Below are 22,444 nucleotides of genomic sequence, written 5' to 3'. Positions count from 1 at the left end.
ATGGTCAAGGTTATACCAAAGACGTTTCAAAAGAAAAAAAAAAAAAAACCTGAGTAAAAATATACGACCTATGTTTTTACCAATATTGACCCAAGAAAAGAAATAAGGAGAAAAGCTGAAATTTATAAATTAGAAACAGAACAAATGATAAAGAAAAGAAAGCAATTTAATTCTGACAGGCTAATTGAGAAAACAGAGAACTCAAACACACGACATTAAGAGTGAAAAGAGCATATCTTACCACAGGAACAGAAAAAAAATTATTAGAGGTGCAGGAACGAGATCAAACAATAGCTATAAATAGGTTAAATTCCCCTATTATAAGACAAAGAACTTCAGATTATATAAAAAGATGATTTTTAATCAAGAGATACATCTAAAAGCAAATAACCAGAAAGTTTTAAATAAAAGCGGGGGGAAGAGATCTGCCGAGTGAACACTAACACACCAAAAGGTAGGGGTAATACCATCTGACGACATGCAATCCATGGCAAAAGCATCAGATAAAATAAAGATGTTATTTGTAACAGATAAATGTACAATTCACAGTGGAAATATAGAAGGCACGCACCTTTACATGTCAAAAAACACAGCAAAAAAAAGCCACAATTTTGATCTGCTATATTAAAACCCTTAGAAAATCTCTTTTTATGGGCTAGGGGCTCTTTTGGACTGCCATGTGAAAATTAGCCTTCTCTTTGGAGACAAATGGAATTAACAAACTGTAGCAGTTTTTCCAAGCTCAGTACTCCTTCCCAGAGAGACCGCGTAATGTTTTCACAATTCCTTCAAGCACTTTATCTCTGTCTAAAAATGATGCTTGCTTGCTGTTTAATGTTTCCGTTAGAGAAAAAGAAAAACAAACAAAGATGGTCCCTTAACATTTCAAATCTAATAGCGTTGTGATTTAATGCCATCCTTAGGCACTCTAATTCCACCTCAGGAGAAATAATGGAAGAAGACCTGACAACACCTCCTGTGAGCCAGCCACCTGGCAGAGCCCATCGACCTTGACCTCCTGTGTCAAGGCACATTCCCTGTGTCCATCCTTCTTTCAGGAAACTAGTTGCACATGAGAAGATGGGAATGCAAGAAGTGGGAAAAAACAATTATAGAGCCATTTTTGTTGCTTAGCCTTGTCTTGCTTTGCTTGGATTCTGTCTTTTGGTATCATCTAACCTCTATCTCATTGCTTTTAAAAGGTTCAAAGTAAAGTCTGACCCAGGGAAAGGCACTATCTCTACTATTGGCAAGGATCAAAACATGGTGAAAGAATTTCAGCAGGTTTCTTATAAACTGAGAGATCAAATAGACAAAATACATAAAGATTTAGAAGTCTGAAACATATTTAAATCATTTTAATAACTAAACAGTTGTTTATCCTACTGAAAACGCATTTTTTAAAATCCTTGACATTTTTATAAAAATTCATAAAAATTGGCTAAAAATACATCAATAAATTTAAAAGTAGAAACTCTACAGTCCACATTTTCTGATTCATTCATTCATTCAGTATTTAAACAGCACCTACCATTTGCCATTGGCTGGTGACAGAATGAGAAATTTTTAGCAAAACAATAAGCAGAAAATACAAAGCCCACGTTTTTGAGTTTGGGAAACTCAAAAATATTTCTCCTAAATAACTCTGTGATCAAAGAATAAATCAAAAGCACAATTATAAACTACTTAGAAAATATTAACGTAATTATACCATATCGTAGTGAAAACTGCATTCAGGGGAATTTTATTGCAATTAATGTTTTTATTATTAAAGAAGAAAAATTCAAAATAAAAGTGTTTCTCTTAGGTTTCTTTCACTGCAAAAAACTAAAAAGCTGATCCTGAAATTTATTCAAAGACTCCTCCAGTTTCCCGTAAGTTGTCCATTGGGAGACTCCAGTTTGCCCACTCAAACAGGTCGTAGAATCAAAGGGGAAAAGGGAAGTCAGAACTTGGCATGAAGCATTCATTGACTTTTTTGTCAAGATGCTGAAATTAGAGTGAACCCATTACAACTGTTGTCCATCCCAGATGTATTCAACTTCCCAGGAGAGAATGTCTGACTGGGCTGCTTACTCGCCCTTTTTCAAGGAGGGCCAGGATTCCATTATTGCAGGCCCACTAGAATCATAGGTGGTGGGGGAAAGAATAGTTTCTTAAAGAGACATTCATCAGAAGAAAAACTAAAGATGGGCACTACACTAAGCATTCAATTCTAAGCTAGAAAAATGCAACGAAACAAACCATAAAAAATCCCGTTGCCATCAAGTCGATTACAGACTCATAGCGACCCTATAGGACAGGGTAGAAATGCCCCATAGAGTCTCCAAGGAGCGCCTGGCGGATTCGAACTGCCGACCCTTTGGGTAGCAGCCCTAGCACTTAACCACTACTGCCACCAGGGTCTCCAAACAAACCATTGAAAGGAAAAAGAAATAACTAAAACGAGGGAAGCAGTTAATGCCCAATAGAAACTCTCTCTCCTGACACATTCAGGACCAGTTAATTGGAAAATTCAAAGAAAACCAAGAATGGTATTTGAACCTAAAATGTAAATATACAGTTATTCTCTAATCCTTTTTTTTCTTTTTTTTTTCCATTGAGGGTCTACTGATGGGAGGGCTGCCTCATCTTTCTTGCATAAACCACGTCTGAAATGCATTGTCTAATTGTTTGCTTCAATTTCTTTAAAGCAGTAGCAGAGTTTAAATGCCCCTTGAGAAGTAATATGAAAGCAAAATCCTAGTGTTTTGCAGTTCTTTTCCAGATTTGAACAATTGTCCCTCCCACATTTAACTCAACAGCAATATTTAAGGCATCATTTAATATGGAGACTTTCCAAAACATTCAACCTACTTTTCATAGAAACAACTAGTTTCCATATAAACAATTTAAATAGATGATATAGTTGCAATAACATTCACAACTGGCATGAACAGGTTTCAGTGAAGCCCCCCACCCAGCTGGGGAGAGAAGATCAAGAGCCTATTATAGTGAAGTCCTGGTTGTGAACATTCTAGATACAGCGAGCCAGGCAGTACATTTGACAGAGGGGGTGAGGAGCTTTGGCCAATATGCTGACTCAGTTGGGATTGATTAAGAAAGCATCTATTGTCATTGTTATTTTTTGCCATTGAGCCGGCTTAGACGCATGGCCACCTTTTGTATAACAGAATGAAACGTTGCCCAGTCCTGCACCATCTTCATGATTTTTGGTATGTTTGGGCTCATATTCCAGAACTTTATTAGATAATATTTTGTAACGATCCATAGAGTTTTCATTGGCTAATTAGAAATCAAAACTAGATTGCCAGGCCTTTCTTCCTCATCTATCATAGTTTGAAAGCATTGCTGAAACTTATCTACCATGGGTGACCCTGCTGGTATTTGAAATACGGGTAGCATAGCTTCCAGCATCATAGCAACATGGAAGCCACCACAGTATGACAAACTGACAGACAGGTGGTGGAAGAGAGCTTCTACCATGCCAAAAAAATTACAACTCTTATTTCTCTTCACGCCTCTCTTCCCTACACCCCAGTTCTAAAACGGGCAAATCTGGAAACCCAACATCCTGTCTCCCTCCCCTCAAAAAGTACAGAATAAAAGAAAAAGAAATACAACATTAAAAATAAGAAACAAATATTTAACCACAAATATGGGAGGTGATCAGAAACACTGTAAAAGGATTTAGATAAAATGATTTGCCAATGAATTTGAGAATACGAATTAAATGGATTTTCTAGCAAAATATAAATTCCAATAAAAAGGTAGAAAACCTGCATGGAACAGAAACCATTAAAGAAATTGGGAGAAAAGAAAAAAGTCATTGAATTACACTCATCCCGTAGGCCAGATAACTTTCTATCAAAAAAATTTTTATCAGATCTTCAAGATAGATATAAATCCCATTTTATTTGAATCATTTTAGAAAAAAGAACCAAACCTTCCCAACTCATTTTACAAAGAAAATATAATCTTTATACCCAAACCTGACAACAATAATATCAAAAATAAAAACTTAAGATCAATCTCGTGATTATAGAGGCAAACATTGTTAATAAGATATTAGCAAGCTGAATCCTGCAGGGTTTTAATAGAATAATACACCATCAACTAGTAGAATTTATTTCTGGAATTCAGTGATGGTCCAGCATTAGAAAATCTATTTGTAACGCATATATCAGTAAGGACCTTTCTGCTCCTCAGAAACCTGGGCTCCGTGGCCTGGTTATGAGGCATCATGAAAGAGTTCTCCTGATTTCCAGGCCTGATTTCTTTGTGTCTCTGTTTCCTACTGCCTTACAAATGCCTCGGCCCAACCATCCAGATTCAGCCACATGGCAAACCCAGATGTGAAACTTCTTCATCCTCTTTTCCATTTTCTACAAGAAACTCAATTTCACTACTCATTTTGTCAGTTATCTGAAATTTTACTTTTCTTAGTGACTTTACTGAAAATTTAAAGGTGTCACCAATGAGGGATCCTGCCTCTAAGGCAAGGTTCTGAAACATCTTCGTGACACTGCCTCTCAAACTCCACTACCTTCTAAAGCCAACAATCCCAAGAGATGACTCTCTCTCCATCTGGGAAATGTAGTCCTGATTCCGGCTCCCACTACTCCCCTTATTCCTCTCCCCCCACCACACACACACCACCAGACTCATGGCAACCCCATGTGTGTCAGAGTAGAACTGTGCTCCAAAAAGTTTTCAATGGCTGGTTTTTTGGAAGTAGATTGCCAGGCCTTTCTTCTGAGGCACCTCTGGGTGTACTCTAACTGAACCTTTCACTTAGCGTCTGAGTGCACTAACCATTTGCACCACCAGGAACTGTGCCCAACACTCATTCTCCTGGAATTCAGGTGAAAAATATATTATTTTCTTCAGAAAATATTAATGTAGCTATCATATTAATAGCCTAAAGGAGAAAAAAATAATGATCCCAATAGATGCCAAAAAGGCATTAATAAAATTCAACCTTCATTCTTGACTGAAAAAAGTCTTGACAAATAAGAATCATAAATAAGAATTCTTTCTTAATATCACTACAAAAAAAAAAAACACCTAGGACCAAACCCACTGCCACCGAGTCGATTCCGACTCATAGTGACCACATAGGGTTTCTAAGGCTGTAAATCTTTACAAAGGCAGACTGTCACATCTTTCTCCCACAGAGCCGCTGGTGGTTTTGAACAGCTCATCTTTTGGTTAGCAGTCAAGTGCTTTAACCACTGTGCCACCAGGGCTCCTTACACCTAGGATAAATAGCCCTGGTGGCATAGTGGTCAAGAACTTGGCTGCTAACCAATAGGTTGGCATTTCAAATCCACCTTGGAAATCCTATGAGGCAGTTCTACTCTCTCCTGTAGGGTCGCTAGGAGTCAGACCAAACTCAAGGACACATAACAACAACAACAATACCTAACACTGAAACAATAGGGTAAGCTCATCAAAGTTTGGCATAAAACATGTATGCCCACTACCACCTCTGTCTGTCACTTAATATTGTTCCGAGGGTGCTAAATAATGCAATTTAATAGAAAATTAAATGAGAACCATGACTATTGAGGTCAAATTTACTATTATTTTCAGATAATATAATTGCCTTTCTGGAAAATAAAAGAAAATCAACCGAAAAACTATTAGAACTAATAGGACAGTTCAGTCATAACAAAATAATAATAATAAAAAAAATTAATTGCCTTCCTATAAATCAGCAGTACCACCATTAACCTGTTAGAAAATACAATGGAAAAGTGATCCCTTTCACAATGGTAACACAAACATAAAATTCTAAAGATTAAATTTAATCAGAAGTGTGTTAGACCTATCTCAAGAAATGAATTCTTTTCCAAGGGGCATGAAAGAAGAAAAACTGATGGCAAGGCTGCCCAGGTCATATTCCCAAAGAGGAATACTTGTAATGACTGCATTCTCCACCACAGCAGTCCTTAAATTACAAACATTAGATGCTATATCTGCAGAAGTAGATACACACACACAACCTGAAATCGCGTTCCTCCAAATCTGAACTGTGATTACCTCTAGGTGATAGCATTGTGGGTGATAAAAGATGCGTATATTTTGGGGTACAAAGCAGAATTATTAAGTTATTCCAGGTTTTCCTCTCTTCACTGAAAAAAGGACACAGTGAGGCCTAATACTCCAGATAAAAAACCAGTACTGACTTACTTTCCTATCGTTCTAAGCCTTCTCAAGTCACTTAATCAAGACTTGTTGATTTGTTCACGATGTCTGAATTTGATTGCATTTCCTAATTTCTCCTCAATGTGCAAACACACAGAGACTCTCTCATACAGTGTGAGTAGATGTTGGGGCTGGAAAGGAGCACCTCAGGATGTAACTCCCTGCACTGCCAGATAGGTGTCCATGACTGCTCTGGGTAAAGCCTTGGCTGGTAAACATGGGTGTCCAGTTCACAGTCATCGTGGGCTGATGTCCAAAGCACTTAGAGCACCAGACAGGCCTGAGTTCAAAGCTTAGCTCCATCACTAGTGATATGGTTCTTGGCAAACCATTTGTTTTAATTACCTAGTGCTGCTGTAACATAAATGCCACAAGTGGGTGACTTCAAAGAACAGAAATTTATTTTCTCACAGTTCTGGAGATTAAAAGTCTAAATCAGGGTCTTCGCCTGCTAATTCCTTCCTTGCCGGTAGCCCCCAAGCATTCCTTATCTCCTTGGCATTCATTCTTTGGCTTAACGTGATCCTCACGCAACATCTGTCTTCCCCTGTGTGCGTCTCTGAGTCTCTTCTGCTTTTTCTGTAACTACGAAGTGACTAGGTTTAGGACCCACCCTACACCAGCATGGCCTCATTAACGTAACAGAAGAAAACCCCTTTTTCCAAACAGGATCACACTTGAAGGTATTAAAAAAACAAACCCATTAGCATCAAGTCGATTCTGATTCATAGAGACACTATAGAACAGAGTAGAACTGCCCCATAGGGTTTCCAGGGAGTGCCTGGTGGATCTGAACTGCCGACCGTTTGGTTAGCAGCTGTAGCTCTTAACGACTATGCCACCAGGGTTTCCTTTGAAGGTGTAGGGGCCAGAAATTCATTCCATAATTTGGGGGGACACAATTCAATCCATAACACCATTCAACTCCCCCCTGAGGGGCACTGATGCAGTCAATAAATATTTATTAAGTGGGTTTGGTTTTTTTTTGGTTTACCATGTGCCAATCACTGAAGATACAATGAGAAGCAAAAACAGATTTGTTTGCTGCCCCACTGCTTCATGGAGCTGACAGTTGAGCAAGATCCTGTATATGACAATGGGGCCACTTGCAGGGTCATTAGGAGATTCCAGTGGGTTTAACATCTGCAAAGTATCGAGTATGAGCCTGATGGTACTCAGCGGTTGTCCCTTTCCTCTCCTCACTTTCCCTCAGTCCCTCATTTGTTTGCTTCCTTTGAACATTTTATTGCTCAACATCTCTTCCAAATGACAATGGGGCAGAAGAAGGGAAAAGTCCAAATTAACAAAGCTTTCTGTGGTGAAGGAGGCTAATAAAGTAGTGGTGAGGGTAGGAGCTGAACGATGTTGTTGTTAGCTGCCATTGAGTCTGCCACCAACTCTTGGTGACCCCATACACAACGGAACAAAATGACTATGGATTAAATGGATAATTTTACAAGAAAATCCATAGGGTTTTCATTGGCTGATTTTTGGAAGTAGATTGCCAGGCCTTCCTTCCTAGTTTGTCTTAGTCTGGAAGCTCTGCTGAAACCTGTTCAGCATCATAGACCAGAGAGTCAGCATCATAGTAGCATGTAAAACTCCACTGACAGACAGTGTGCTTGAGGGGCATTGGCCAAGAATCGAACCCAGGTCTCCCACATGGAAGACAAGAATTTTACTACTTCGCTACCACTGCCTCCAAATCAGTTGCCTTAAGTCAATGCTGACTCATCGAGGCTGCTAACCGAAAGGTGGGCAGCTCAAATCTACCAGCCACTCCTTGGAAACCCAATGGGGCAGTTCTACTCTGTCCTATAGTGTTGCTGTGAGTTGGAATCGACTTGACAGCAATGGGGATGTGTCACAGTAGAACTGCTCCATTGGATTTTCAATGGCTTATTTTTCAGAAGCAGATAGCCAGGCCTTTCTTCTGAGGCTCCTTTGGGGGAACTCAAACTGCCAACCTTTCAGTTAGCAGATGAGTGCATTAACTGTTTACACCGCCCAGGGACTCCAGGAGCTTAATAGGTTGCTTAAAACTCAGCCAACGGTGATCTGGAGATTTTACCTGAGTATAAACATCTCTGCCTATCAGTAAAAAAGTACCAGAGCGTCACCATCATGCATTTGTCTGATAACGAGTTAGGATATCTGCAGAACCAGGAGTTAAAAACACATGCCACCTAAGCACACGTGCAAGCCGTAATGAGAATAGATTCTTAAGAGAGCTGTGTGTTTAGTCTTTGTTTGCTCCTGCTGTTGACTTTGACACAGATCTCTAATATTAGAAGTTGCAATAAAAATAATGCACACACACTTTATTTCAAATACATGATGAGTAAACTGGCTAATGTAATTTGCCTATTTCCCTATGCAGACGTTTTTTTCCCCCTGCTGAGCAATAATAATAAATGTAGTTCATTGTTATTCAACTTACACAGTATCTCCCACTTGGCTGAAGGCAGCTTCAAGCTCCACATCTTTATGACGGGCCTGAAACATACTGCATGTAAGATCCTGAGCTTTCCCAGAAGACAGAGGTGAGCAATATCTCTGGTAAAATGACCATGAGAGAAAATCACTGAGAAATGAAGAGTGACTTTCTGCCTGATAAACAGCAGGCAATGAGAGGAGCTGTGTGGCTGATGCCACCCTACAAAGGCACAGCCATAATCATCCTAGAAAAGAGTGGGGGTGGTGGTGGTAGCATGTTCCATTGGTCGCCATTCCAGAGAGCGGCTGGGTGATCTCCAGGGCAGCAGACTTGGCCTCTCAGGAAATTTGCTGGGTAAGCCCACCCTCACGTAGCAGAGCAGTGTATCTCAAGGAACTATCCAAGAGGTGTCACCTGCAGAGATTCCGATCTAATATCCGAAATGCAGCCTGGGTGTCGGGACATTGAAAAACCCTGCAGGTGATTCTAACGTGTATTGAGGACTGAGAAGCAGGGTGTCTTAGCTTCCTAGGGCTGCCATAACAAAATTCCACAAACTGAGTTGCTTTAAAGAACAGAAATTTATTGTCTCACAGTTCTGGAGGCTAGAAGTCTGAATTCAGGGCATTGGTAGGGGGCAGGACCATGCTATCTCTGTCCACTGGAGGGGAAGATCCAACCTTGTCTCTTCCAGTTTCTGGTAGACCAGGCATCTCTTAGTGTTCCTCGGTTTGTAGATGCATTTTCACATGGGTGTCTTCCCCTGTGTGTGTGTCTCTGGATGTCTGTTCTGCCATTTTATAAGACACAACTCAGATGAGATTAGGACCCACCCTACTCTGGTATGACCTCCTTAATTGGACTGATAACATCTTCAAAGAAAGAACCTGTTTTCACACTAGGTCTCACATTTACCAGTGCAGGGGTTAGGACTTCGACATATCTTGTTGGGGAACACAATTCAATCCAGAATATAGGACTTCAGGTCTCACTTTCCAAATGGGGAATGTACCAGGCAGGAGCCAGGTCTGGAAGCTGTCAGGATGTGGGAAGCCAGACACCAGTGACCTGATGACTCCCCAGCACGGTGTGCAAGTGGTATTTGGCCTTGACTGCCTTTGCTCCCACAGAAAGCAAAGCCCACATTCTAAGGGAGGATTCTCCACCAGACAGCAGGACCTCCAGCAGAAACCACTAGAGAAGAAAACTCATTTTTTTCAGACCAAAGACCTTTGGCTCTATCAGACACGAGAGAGTGTTAATCAGCCCCTCTGTAGTGCCAGCCTGATTACAAAATGTGTTTGAGCTAAAGATTCTTGAACGATCATCTTTTCTGTTGGTTTTCAAATGTCTTTTTAGCAGCAACCCCTCAGCCACCAAACAAAGCCTACATGAAGTTCTAATCTATACAAAAGGCAAAAGCAGGGCTGCTGAGGATGAAATCAGGGAGTAGAAGCCAGAGAACTCTAGTTAGGCTGCCTACCTCCACTGCTACCCTCACCCAACAATGTATCACCAAAGGCAGTTCTCAAAGTGCCTCATAAGGAACAGAGATTGAAAACCATTCATCTAGTCCCATCTCTTCTTTGACCAGGAAACCAAAGCTCAGAGAAGTAGATTTGTTCACAGGCACTCAGCTAGTGAAGAGCCCAGCCTGACCTGAAACCGGGGTTCCAACTTCAACATTAGTGCCAGTTCTGTCTTAGCCAAGGATCTGAGCTGTGCCAATAAAGAGAGAATTCTCCATGTGACTCCAGGATTTCTTAGGAAATATCCAGAACAGAAGGAAAGGACCAAGAGATATTATTAGGATCCTCGGAAAGCTGACCTGTACCACACTATCCCTGGCCATTTCACAGGCCGACATCAAGAAACAGCACAGGACTGGCAGAGAATTTTAAATGGGATAGCAGGAATGGACCACCCTTCCTCCACCCCCATTAGCCTTTGCAACTTCTCTGAGCGGAAGTGGAAGTCTTCATTGATGGAGGCCCACCTTCTCTTTCTGAATTTCCCATCTCAGTATCTTCACCATTTATGCTGCCCCTGGTACCCATTGCCTTCCTATGAAGGACTCAATCAGATTACTTCTCCTTGGGAATCCCTTTGAAGTCCCAACTTACCACTTCTGCCTGTCTTAAATGGTAACAAGATCTATTATTACTGCTATGACTACTACTACGGTTATTGCCTTGACCACTGTCCCATTCAGTACCCACTCTGTGCAAATAAATGTTTCTGAGCATTACATTCATTAGCTTACTTGGTTCTGACCACTACCTTGGGTGGCTGGGAATGCTATTGTCTTCATTTTCCAGAGAGGAAGTAGGTTCAGAGATGGTATTTGTTTCCTATTGGCTTAATAACAAATTACTTCAGCTTTAGAGGCTTAAAACAAGACAAATTTACTGTCTTACATTTAAGGTCAGAAGTAAAAAATGTGTCTCATTGGAACAAAAATTAAGGTGTTGGGAGGACTACATTCTCTTCTGGAGGCTCCAGGGAGAATCTATTTCCTTACTTTTTTTAGCTTCTAGAGGCCACCTGCATTCCTTGGCTTATAGCCACCTTCCTCCATTTTCAAAGCCAGCAATGGCAGGTTGAGTCCTTCTCACATCACATCACCCTGACCTCCTGTTCTGCCTCCCTCTCCCGCCTCCCTCTCCCATTGTGAGGAACCTTGTAATTAAATTCAGCCTACTCGGATAATCCAGAATAATCTCCCTGTTTTAAGACCTGCTGATTAGCCCCCTTTATTCCATCTGCCACTTTAAATTCCCTTTGCCATACAGCATAACGTATTCACAGATTCTGAGGATTAGGATGTGGAAATCTTTGGTGGATGGGTGGGAGCCGTAATTCTGCCTAACACAGAGATATTACATACTTGCCACAGGTCGTGGAGCTAATAAATGGAATTTTCTGCATTTGAATCTCATCTCTTTGACTCTAAAGCCTCTGCTATTAACCCCAATGCACACTGCTACCCCATAAAATTCTACCAACAAGCATCATTTTCAAAGAACCTCTTCTGTGGCAAGCATTTATCCTAGACACTGATGGTTCATATATGAATAAGAGTTAACCCCTGCCCTGGAAGGGCTCACAAGCTTGTGGGGGAAAGAGATTTATAAATGTAATAAATAACCATAAGGGGAAATGAGAAAGAAGTACGTGCAAAATGCTGTGGGAGCAGAGAGAAGGGAGTGATTAATTCTATAGGAGTGGAAGGCAGTGTAGGATGGAGCTGGAGAGGATATTTGAAGTAGATCTGAAGGATAATTAATTCACTAGGCAGGCAAGGAGGTGAAGGATGCTTCATGCATAGGAATGAAGCAAGAAAAGTGAGGATATAGAAGTGATTAGGTGATTGTGGGAAAAATGAGTCCTTTTAGCAGAGCCAGACAGAATGTTTAAGGTGAAAAGGTGGAAACTGAGGTTATAATGAGTTCTGATAGTGAAGGGTCTTGGGGGCTATGCTAAGATGTTTGGGTTTTGTTTTGGAGAAAATGGAGCTCTATCGAAGGGAAGAACCAAACAATAGTTTAGCTTAACTAGTAAAGAATGTCTGCCTTGAGCGTTATGTTCTTTTAAAAACTATATGAGATCAAATTGACAACTGCAGCTCAAAAAATTAGACAGGAAACTTAGGGAGCAGTGAGTTTATGTTAATGGGGGAGGAACAACTCGGAAAAGGAGGATGAGAATGGTTGCGCAACTCAAAGAATGTAATCAATGCCACTGAATTGTACATGTAGAAATTGTTGAATTGGTGTGTGTTCTGCTGTGTGTAATCTTAACAACAACAACAAATAAAATGAATTATAAAACACACACGCGCACAAAATGAGATACCATTTCACCCCACCAGCATGGCTGTTATCAGATAAACGGAAAATAACAAGTGTTGGTGAGTATGTGGAGAAATTGGAACTCCCTCATCCATTGCTGGTGGGATTGTAAAATGGTGTAGCCACTATAGAAAACACTTTGGTTCCTCAAAAAGTTAAACATAAAATTGCCACATAACTGAAAAATTCCACTTGAAAGCTGAGACTCAGATACTATACACCAATGTTCACTGCAGCATTTTTCACAAAAGCTAAAAGGTGGAAACAACCATTTCAACAGATAAATGGATAAAGTAGGGCATATCCACAGAACGGAATAGTATTCAGCCATACAGAGAAATGAAGTTCTGATACATCCTATGATATGGATGACTCTTGACAACGATATGCTAAGTGAAATAAGGACAAATATTGTCTCATCCCACTTGTATGAAATATCTAGAGTAGGTAAATACAAAGAGACAACAGTTTATTAGTGGCTGGGGAAGGAAGGATGCAGAGTTAATCTTTAGGGGTACTGAGTTTCTGTTTGCAGTGATGAGAATAGTCGGAAATAGTAGTGATGGATGCGTAACACAGTGAATGTAATTAATGTCACTGAATTGTACACTTACGAATGATTAAAATGGTGATTTTTTTGTTGTATGTATTTTAACACAATAAAACTAAAAGTCATTTAAAAAAAAAGGAAAGGGAGGGCTACAACAAAACTCTCACATTTGATGCTTCACTCTGGTAACATCTCAGAAGATTAACTAGTTGGCAGGGTAGGGGTGAGGCAATAGAGGCTGAAGTCAGTTCTAGGTGAGAGATGGCAAGGGGCTGTGGATGGCTAGTGGCCATTGGATGGATAACAAAGGTACACCCAAGACATCTCTGCGGTGAATTTAATAGACATTGGTGGGCATGTAATGAGGAAGGGTATATTGAGTGTCTCTTTGTGTGTATTTTCTCTGACACACATTAACTAACCCTAACTCTAAATCTAAATCCCCTCCCTGATGTCAACTGCAAATGCAGTACAGTACTTCTTCCTCTGACCCTAACCACTGGAGTTAGGTCACAACTCACAAGTTAAAGGGCATAGTCCTCTAGAATGCCAAGTCTGCCCAAGACTTCAGACACCATTTTCATCAGCTTGTGGGTCCCAGTGACCCTCTCATTTCTGACCCAAGCCAAAAAAAAAAAAAAAAAAAAACCCTTTGCCGTTGAATCAATTCTGACTCATAGAGACCCTATAGGACAGAGTAGAACTGCCCTAGGGTTTCCAAGGAGCACCTGGTGGATTCAAACTGCCAACATTTTGGCTAGCAGCTGTACTTCTTAACCTCTGGCTACACATTCAGGCTTCCCCCTCTCAGGTGTGGAGATTTACTAGGATGACTTACAGAACTCAGGAAAGCCCTATACTTAAAATTACAGTTTTATTATAGGAAAAAGGATACAAATCAGGACTGGCATAAAGACGAGACACATAGGGTAAAGTCTTGGAGGGTTTCCAATGTGGAGCTTCCATATCTCAAAGTCTGTGCTACCCTCAACCATGCATTGATGTTTACCACCAACCAGGAAGCTCACTAAGCTTCCATGCCCAGAGTTTTTATATTGGCGTCTCCTTATGTAAACATGAGTGATTGAATCATTGCCCACATTGTTGAACTCAACTTCCAGCCCTTCTCCCCTGTGGCCAGGCTGACATCACATGGTGAGTCTTTCTGGCCTGGCCAGTCCCCACCCAGCAGTCACATTACTAATATAAACCCTCGGGTGTGATCTGGAGCCCTCATGCACAACAAAGGCTCCAATCACTGGAGAAGTTGCAATGTTTTAGAGGTTATCACTCAGGAACCAAGAAAAAAGACCAAATTCTTTGGGTGAAGTTTATTGTAGGTTAACACAAAGAGTTATGGGGAGGAGAGAGCCAGGAATTACTCATAAAATTCTCTAAGTTAGGGGTCCATGGTGGCACCCTAAACAGAAGTAGAATTTCACGCAAACCAACACTGTCATTCATCCCAAGGATATTTGTAAACTTAGCATCATAGATTTCCAGGGAGCAAAGCCAGTCTCCTCTCTGGAGGTTGAATCTTTTTACAAAACCATGCAGAAGGAATTGCTAATGGAGACAGCTATGAATGCAGATGCTGAGGTAATTTGGTGAGGGTGTGAATCTTTAGCAGAAAGTGTACCCTTTCTAAAGCAGCTGCTCATATTCTTGCCTGACAGGACTCCCATTCCCTCCTCTGCACTGGACCACTATGAACAGAAACTCAGTTTTCTGCTTCTTTCCCAGCCATACTATGGCCTTCACCCTACCCCAGCTTGACATCTCCTCCACTCTACATTAGAAATGATATTCTAGTGGCCAATTTAGATGGGTGAGGTGTTTCAGGAAGAACTAAACCTTTGGTGTGCATGTGTTGTGTGTGTGTATTTGGGTGTGTATGCTTATGTGTTTACGTATGTGTATCTATGTGTGTGTTTGAGTGAGGGATGCCAGGTTTCGGAAGTAAAAATATAGGACACCCAGTTAAATTTACATTTTGGGTAAACAACAAATAATTTCTTTAGTAGCAGTATGCCCTGTGTGTATTTGTATCTGCAATATTTGGGACTTACTCATACCAAAAAAATAACTGTTTACCTGAAATTAAAGTTTAACTTAGTTCCTTGTTTATCTGGCAACCATAGTTTACGTGTGTATTTGTGTGAGAGACAGATTTTTTTTTCTGTTATTAATTAATCAATTTTGATTTTGAACAAGTCACTGCGAAGTGAAGGGGTTGAACTAGACTCATTCATTTAAATATTTATCGATCATTGTAGGAGCAGAATTATCATGCAAAGACAAATAACTCATAGAGGGCTCCCAGTCTAGTGAAAGGACAGCTATACAACCGATGAGATTACAACGCAGTAAATGCCACTATAAACGTGCAAGCAGAGATCCCAGTGGCTGAGGTAATACCTTCTCGTTTTTTGTGTCTGTGAAGCCAACCCTGCAGTATAGGCAGCAGATATTTCAGTGTGATGCTTTTATTACTTGGAATCTTTAAATTATGATTATTGGTAGAAGCATGCATGCTGCTTTGCTAAACACAGCCGATGACACAGGCATCCACTGAGGGAAGCATTGCTCTATCCAACAAGTTTGTTTGTGTTTAATACTGGCAGTATTCAAGAAAGCCAAGAAATGTCACCGACTTCTGCATTTAAAGCACTTCGTCCACCCTCCTATCATCTTGGGCAATGTGCCTTGCTGCTTACAAAGGGCTGCCTGGTTGCATACCTGGTATCTAAGCTTCCTTTTGTTGGTGCTGGATGCCTGTGTCTCTCCCTATTTTTACTCTTCGTTTGCTCACCCACCATTTTCAGGCTCTGCTTTGAAAAATAAAATTAGCTCCTTAAATGAAATATTGGCTGTTCTGGCTTGAAATCTGTCTCAAGTGGACTTTGACGCCCCTACAGAAAGCTGCCTTAATATCACAATTGAGGAATCAGGTAGGTGTTTCTGAATCCAATGGTGTATAGTTAGAATATAGGCCAGGCTGCTGGAGCAAAGAGAACACAATGGCTGCAATGAGACAGAAGTTTTTGTTTTTTTTTTTTAACTTACTGTTATGGATTGAATTGTGTCCCTCCAAAATATGTGCTGATGTCCTAACCCTTGTACCAGTAAATATGACCCTGTTTGGAAACAGGAGGTTTCTTTACGTTAATGAGGTCATACCAGAGTAGGGTAGGTCCTAACCTAAGTGGTGTCTTATAAAAAGAACAGAATAGACAAAGAGACATACACACAGAGGGGCAGACAGATGCCATGTGAGGATTATCTACAAGCAAAGAAATTCCAAGAATTGCCAGTAAATACAAGAAACTAGGAGAGAGGCCTACAGAAGGAATTGACATGGCTAAGAATCTGGTTTGAACTTTTAGCCTCCAGAATTGTGAAAAAGATTTGTCTAAAATTTTTTGGTTTAGATTTCTATAGTCCTTTTTAGGGGCCACAAATCTCTGGGACAATCTGGTAAATGCCACCGATCAGCTACTCACAAGCGGGCACATGAACACATAGACACATACAGACACAATTGTCTATACAATTTCATGCAATGCATGACTTCCCAAAGCCCTGGTAAGACCCCTTTTCTAGCTGACCCTCACCTACTGCCCGCCTTTCACAGATGAGGAAATTAAAACCTTGAGAAATTAAGTGACTCGTCCAAATTTTAAGCAGTGGCAGAACCTGGATCAGAAGGCAGATCTCCTTCCAAGTCTTATAAATTCACTTAAAAATATCAATTCATATAACATAATAAAGGAACTAATCTACTGTGTGAGACAGGGTACACCTGTAGTATTCTAGATTCTTCTGCTTCACTCCTATGCAGTGAAGTTACAGGGACAGCACTTAAAAAGCAACAGAATGGTCCCCAAAGTTGCCAGAACGTGGACTAGAGAAATATAAGCTCATTCAGTGCTCCACAGGCTGGATTATGTAGCTTTGATTTAAGAAGCATGTTATGTAATATCTGATCTAGAATTTTTATTAGAATAATGCTTCTTCTTTGCTAACCCATTGCCTTTCTCCATGCGACATTTTCTGGGTAATAATATGAACTCCCCACCCAACTGCCTTCACCTTTTTTCATTAGGGCTACAGGAAGCACAGCTGGTGAATTTCCCTTTGAATAGCTCATTAAGTTATTTGCTTTTGTTCCTGCCTCCTGTCTCCTGTGTTCAGTGTCCTTATTTGCTTTTCCTTTAAGCTAACAAAGAGCCTAGAAAACTCCCTTATGTAAAGTTCCAAAATTCAACTGTGTTTTTTTACCTTTGGGCTTAATTATAAGAAGCCGTGCCTGTTCTATACTTAACGGCTTTTCAAAGTGTGCCATTATGTGGAACAGCAAGAAGAAGCAAAAGGTAGTAAACCTCATTGGAAGTTTAATCCACACAGAGGTATGCCTTTTGAAATGCTGTAAATAGAATTAAAACACAGGTAAACATCTTTCTGATATTCTCTGCTTTCATCCAGGATCCATCTAACATCAGCATTGACATCCGTCATTCCATGTCCTCTCCTGAATCAGGCTTGAATTTCTGGCAGTTCCTTGCTGATATATTGCTGCAACACTTTTGAATGATCTTCAACAAAATTTTACTCGTGTGATATCAATGATATTGTTCAATACTTTCTGCATTCTCTTGGATCAACTTTCTTTGGAATGGGCACAAATATGGATCTCTTCCAGTCAGTTGGCCAGGTAGCTGTCTTCCAAATTTCTTGTCATAGATGAGTGAGCACTTCCAGCACTGCATCTATGTGTTTAAACACCTCAACTAGCATTCCATCAACTCGTGGAGGCTTGTTTTTCACCAATGCCTTCAGTGCAACTTGGACATCTTCCTTCAGTACCATCGGTTCTTAATCACATGCTGCCTCCTGAAATGGTTGATGTCAACCAATTCTTTTTGGTACACTGACTCTGTGTATTCCTTCCATCTTCTTTTGGTGTTTCCAGCATCATTTAATATTTTCCCCTGAAAAGCTGTGAAGCCATGCTAGACTGGGGAACCACTCCCCTGGCCTGCAACACCACGCTAGTGGGATCCCAGGGGCTTTTTTTTTTTTCCTTGTTTTGCCTTGTTCTGTTTTGTTTGTTTGTTTCCTTTTTCTTTTGACAGCTTGGGAGCCCCTTCTAGCCAGGCTGCACTGCACGGCTTAGGAGCTACTCCCCCAGTCTGCGCAGCCACGTTGGTGGGATCCCTGGGGGGCATTTCTTTCTTTCTTTTTTTTTTTAAGTTTTTTATTGTGCTTTAAGTGAAAGTTTACAAATCATGTCAGTCTCTCATACAAAACCTTATATACGCCTTGCAATATACTCCTAGTTGCTCTCCCCCTAATGAGACAGTACATTCCTTCTCTCCACCCTGTGTTTCCGTGTCCATTCAGCCAGTTTCTGTCCCCCTTAGCCTTCACATCTCCCCACCAGACAGGAGCTGCCCAGATAATCTCATGTGTTGACTTGATCCAAGAAGCCCACTCCTCACCAGTATCATTTTCTGTCTTGTAGTCCAGTACAATCCCTGTCTAAACAGTTTGCTTCGAGAATGGGTCCTGTCTTGGGCTAACAGAAGGTCTGGGGACCATGACCTCCGGGATCCCTCTGGTCTCAGTCAGATCATTAAGTCTGGTCTTTTTAATAGAATTTGGGTTCTGCATCCCACTGCTCTCTAGCTCCTTCAGGGATTCTCTGTTTTGCTCCCTGTCGTGGCAGTCATTGGTCATAGCTGGCCCCTGGGGGCATTTCTTTTTTTCTTCTTTTTTTTCTCTCTCTCTTTTTCTCTTTTCTGTCTGTCTTCATTTCTCAGTTCTCATCTTTCTACACTTATCTTCTTTTCCTGTCTTCCGAATACCTGGTGCTGTCCAACATCTATACCCCCTCTAGCCAGGCTATACTGTGCAGCCTGGGAGCCACTTCCCCGGTATTAGCAGCCTCGGTGGGACTACAGGACTCCTGGGAATTTTTCTTTTCCAAATTTTTACCTAGTTTTTTTTTTGTTTCTTTCTTTTTCCCTTTTTCTTTTTATTTTTCTTTTTGCTTTTTTCCATTTCTCAGTTTCTCATCTCTCCACTCCAATGGTAAGCTCCCATAGCACTCTTTTCTTTCTTTCTCTCTCTTTGTTTGCTTTTTTTGTTTTTGGCTCCTGTTTTTCTCTCCTCTCTCTCCTCTTTCACACACCCCTATTAGCTCCACACATCACAACCTTCCTCCTCTTTCCTGCCTACCTGCACCATGCACTGAACATCACACCCCCAAGCAGCATAGGCACAGCCTACTGGAACCAGCCCAGCACTGATTCCTGGCCCACCCTGTCAGCCCTAGTATATGCCACAAACAACCCATCCCAGCCCCTCCCCTTCAGCTAGACCTGCCCTGCTGCACCATAGCTGAATGACTGGCCCTGCCCATTGGACAAGGAGATGAAAAGTATCTAGACTACAGACAAGCAAACAACAAAGAACACATAGCCCACCTGCTCAGACATAACCAAATAAAACAAAAAAGCAGGACAAAGCAAACAAATTTATAATCAAGAAATGAAGAAAATAACTACAGAATGTCCCAAAGACAGCAGACAATGTCAAAACATATTAAAAAAAGACACGACAGGATGGGCCCAGTAGGCATCCTAAATAAAACACCAGATGACTTTCCAGTAGAAGAAAAGGCACTAGAACTACATGACAGGGAATTCAAATCTCTAATATTCAGAGCAATCCAAGAGATGAAGCAAAAAGCAGACAAAAATGAGGGAAAAAATAGACACATTTTTGGAAAAGGTAGAAAAATCCACGGAAAATACAGACAAAAAAATGGAACAATTCAGGAAAGTAATACAGAAACAAAATGCCAAAATAAATTCACCACTAGAAATCATACAAAAACAACAATTAGAAATCCAAAAGATTTCAGAAATGGACAGTGTCATAGAAGGGCTGATGAGCAGGTTTGAAATGATGGAAGACAGAATCAGTGAGATTGAAGACAGACACTTGGATACAACTTTGTTTGAGGAAAAATCAGGTTGAAAATGGAGAAACACTGAGAATTACGTGGGATACAATCAAAAGCAAAAATTTGCAAGTGATTGGAGTTCCAAAACAGGGAGAGAAAACTGAAAACACAGAGAGGATCATTGACGAACTGCTGACATAAAACTTACCTAATATCATGAATGATGAAAAGCTGACCATCCAAGAAGCTCAACGAACACCATATAGAATAGGCTGCCATAAAAAACACCAAGACATATCATAATCACACTCGCTAAAACCAAAGACCAAGAAAAAATCCTGAGAACAGTTACAGAAAAACAAAAAGTCACATACAGAGGAGAAACAATAAGACTAAACTCTGATTACTCAGCAGAAACCATTCAGGCAGGAAGAACAATGGAATGACATATATAAAACCTTGAAAGAAAAAAAATAGCCAACCAAGAATAATATATCCTGCAAAACTTTCATTTAAATATGATGGAGAAATTAGGACATTTCCAGATCAACAGAAATTAAGGGAATATGTAAAAACCAAACCAAACTTACAAGAATTATTAAAGGAGTCCTTTGGTCTGGGAACAAACAACATCAGTCCACAGCCTGAATCTGGGATGCAAGATTGTACCAGCCAAATACCAACCTAGGAAATGAACTCTCAAGGACTATTCAAAACCAAAACAATTGTGAGAGGGAACCAGAGAGGTTAATCTGTAAATGACAACAATGTCAGAACAATAAAAGAGGGAATAAACAGTGTAGGTATAGAACTTTCTAATGGAGAGGAATGCAAGGTGATACCAAGTAATAATACCCTGGTTCAAACCTAGAAAGATAAGGGTAAATTTCAAGGTAACCGCAAAGAAAGTTAACAAACCTACTCATCAAAATAAAGAAGGAAAACAAAGTCTCAATAAAAACAAAAGAAATGAAAAAGAAATCCACAAACAAAAGGAACTCAGCACAGGACATTAAGCTGAGTGAAATAAGTCAATCACAAAAGAACAAATATTGTGTGAGACCACAATTGTAAAAACTCATAAAAAGGTTTACATACAAAAAGAAACAATATTTGATGGTTATGAGAGGGGAGCGGTGGGGATGGAAAAACACTTAATGGACAAAAGATAAGCAGTGATTTCGTGAAGGGTAAGACAGTACACAATACTGGGGAAGCCAGCACAACCTGTACAAGGCAAGACCATGGTAGCTCATAGACACATCCAAACTCCCTAAGGGACGAAATTGCTGGGCTGAGGGCTGTAGGGACCATAGTCTCAGGGAACATCTAGCTCAATTGGCATAGCAGAGTTTATAAAGAAAATGTTCTACATTCTACTTTGGGGAGTAGCGTCTGTGGTCTTAAAAGCCTGTGAGCAGCTATCTAGGATACTCCACTGTTCTCACCCCTTCAGAGCAAGGAAGGATGAAGAGAGCTAAAGACACAAGGGAAAGATTAGTACAAAGGACTAAGGACCACATCTACCACGGCCTCCACCAGACTGAGTCCAGTACAATGAGATGGTGCCCAACTACCACCACTGACTGCTCTGACAGGGATCATGATAGAGGGTACAGGAGAGAGCTGGAGAAAAAAAATGTAGAACAAAATTCTAACTCACAAAGAAAGAAATACCCTGAGAGTATGGCCTCTGGACACCCTTTCAGCTCAGTAAGGAGGCCACTCCTGAGGTTCACCCTTTAGCCAAAGATTGAACAGGCCCATAAAACAAAACAAGACTAAAGGGGCGCACCAGTCCTGGGCCAGGGACTGGAATGCAGGAGGGAAGAGGAAAGCTGGTATTAGGGAATCCAGGGTTGAGAAGGGAGAGTGTTGACATGTCGTGGGGTTGTTAACCAATGTCATACAACAATGTGTGTACTAATTGTTTAATGAGAAACTAGTTTATTCTGTAAACCTTCATCTAAAGTTCAATAAAAAAAAAAATATGTGTCATCTACCACCTGCCTATCAGTTTGTTGTACTGCGGTGGCTTGTGTGTATTTATAAGGCTGGAGGCTATGCCACCAATATTTCAAATACCAGCAGGGTTGCCCATGGTGGGCAGGTTTTAATGGAGCTTCCAGACTAAGAGAGACTAGAAAGAAAGGTCCAGCAATCTACTTCTGAAAATTAGCCAGTGAAAACCCTATGGATCACAACAGAATGTTGTCTTATAAAATACTGGAAGATGAACCCCTTACATTGGAAGACATTCAAAATACACAGTGGCTGCAAAAATGGACTTGAGCATACCACAGTGGCTGCAAAAATGGACTTGAGCATACGGTCGTGAAGATAGTACAGGACCTGGCAAAGTTTCACTCTGTTGTGCATCGAGTTGCCATGAGCAAGGGCAACTAACAACTAACCAGAGCATGTTC

This window comes from Loxodonta africana, chromosome 8 (assembly GCF_030014295.1).
Source record: "Loxodonta africana isolate mLoxAfr1 chromosome 8, mLoxAfr1.hap2, whole genome shotgun sequence".
Classification (NCBI taxonomy): domain Eukaryota; kingdom Metazoa; phylum Chordata; class Mammalia; order Proboscidea; family Elephantidae; genus Loxodonta; species Loxodonta africana.
Note: the sequence above shows the minus strand (reverse complement) of the source record.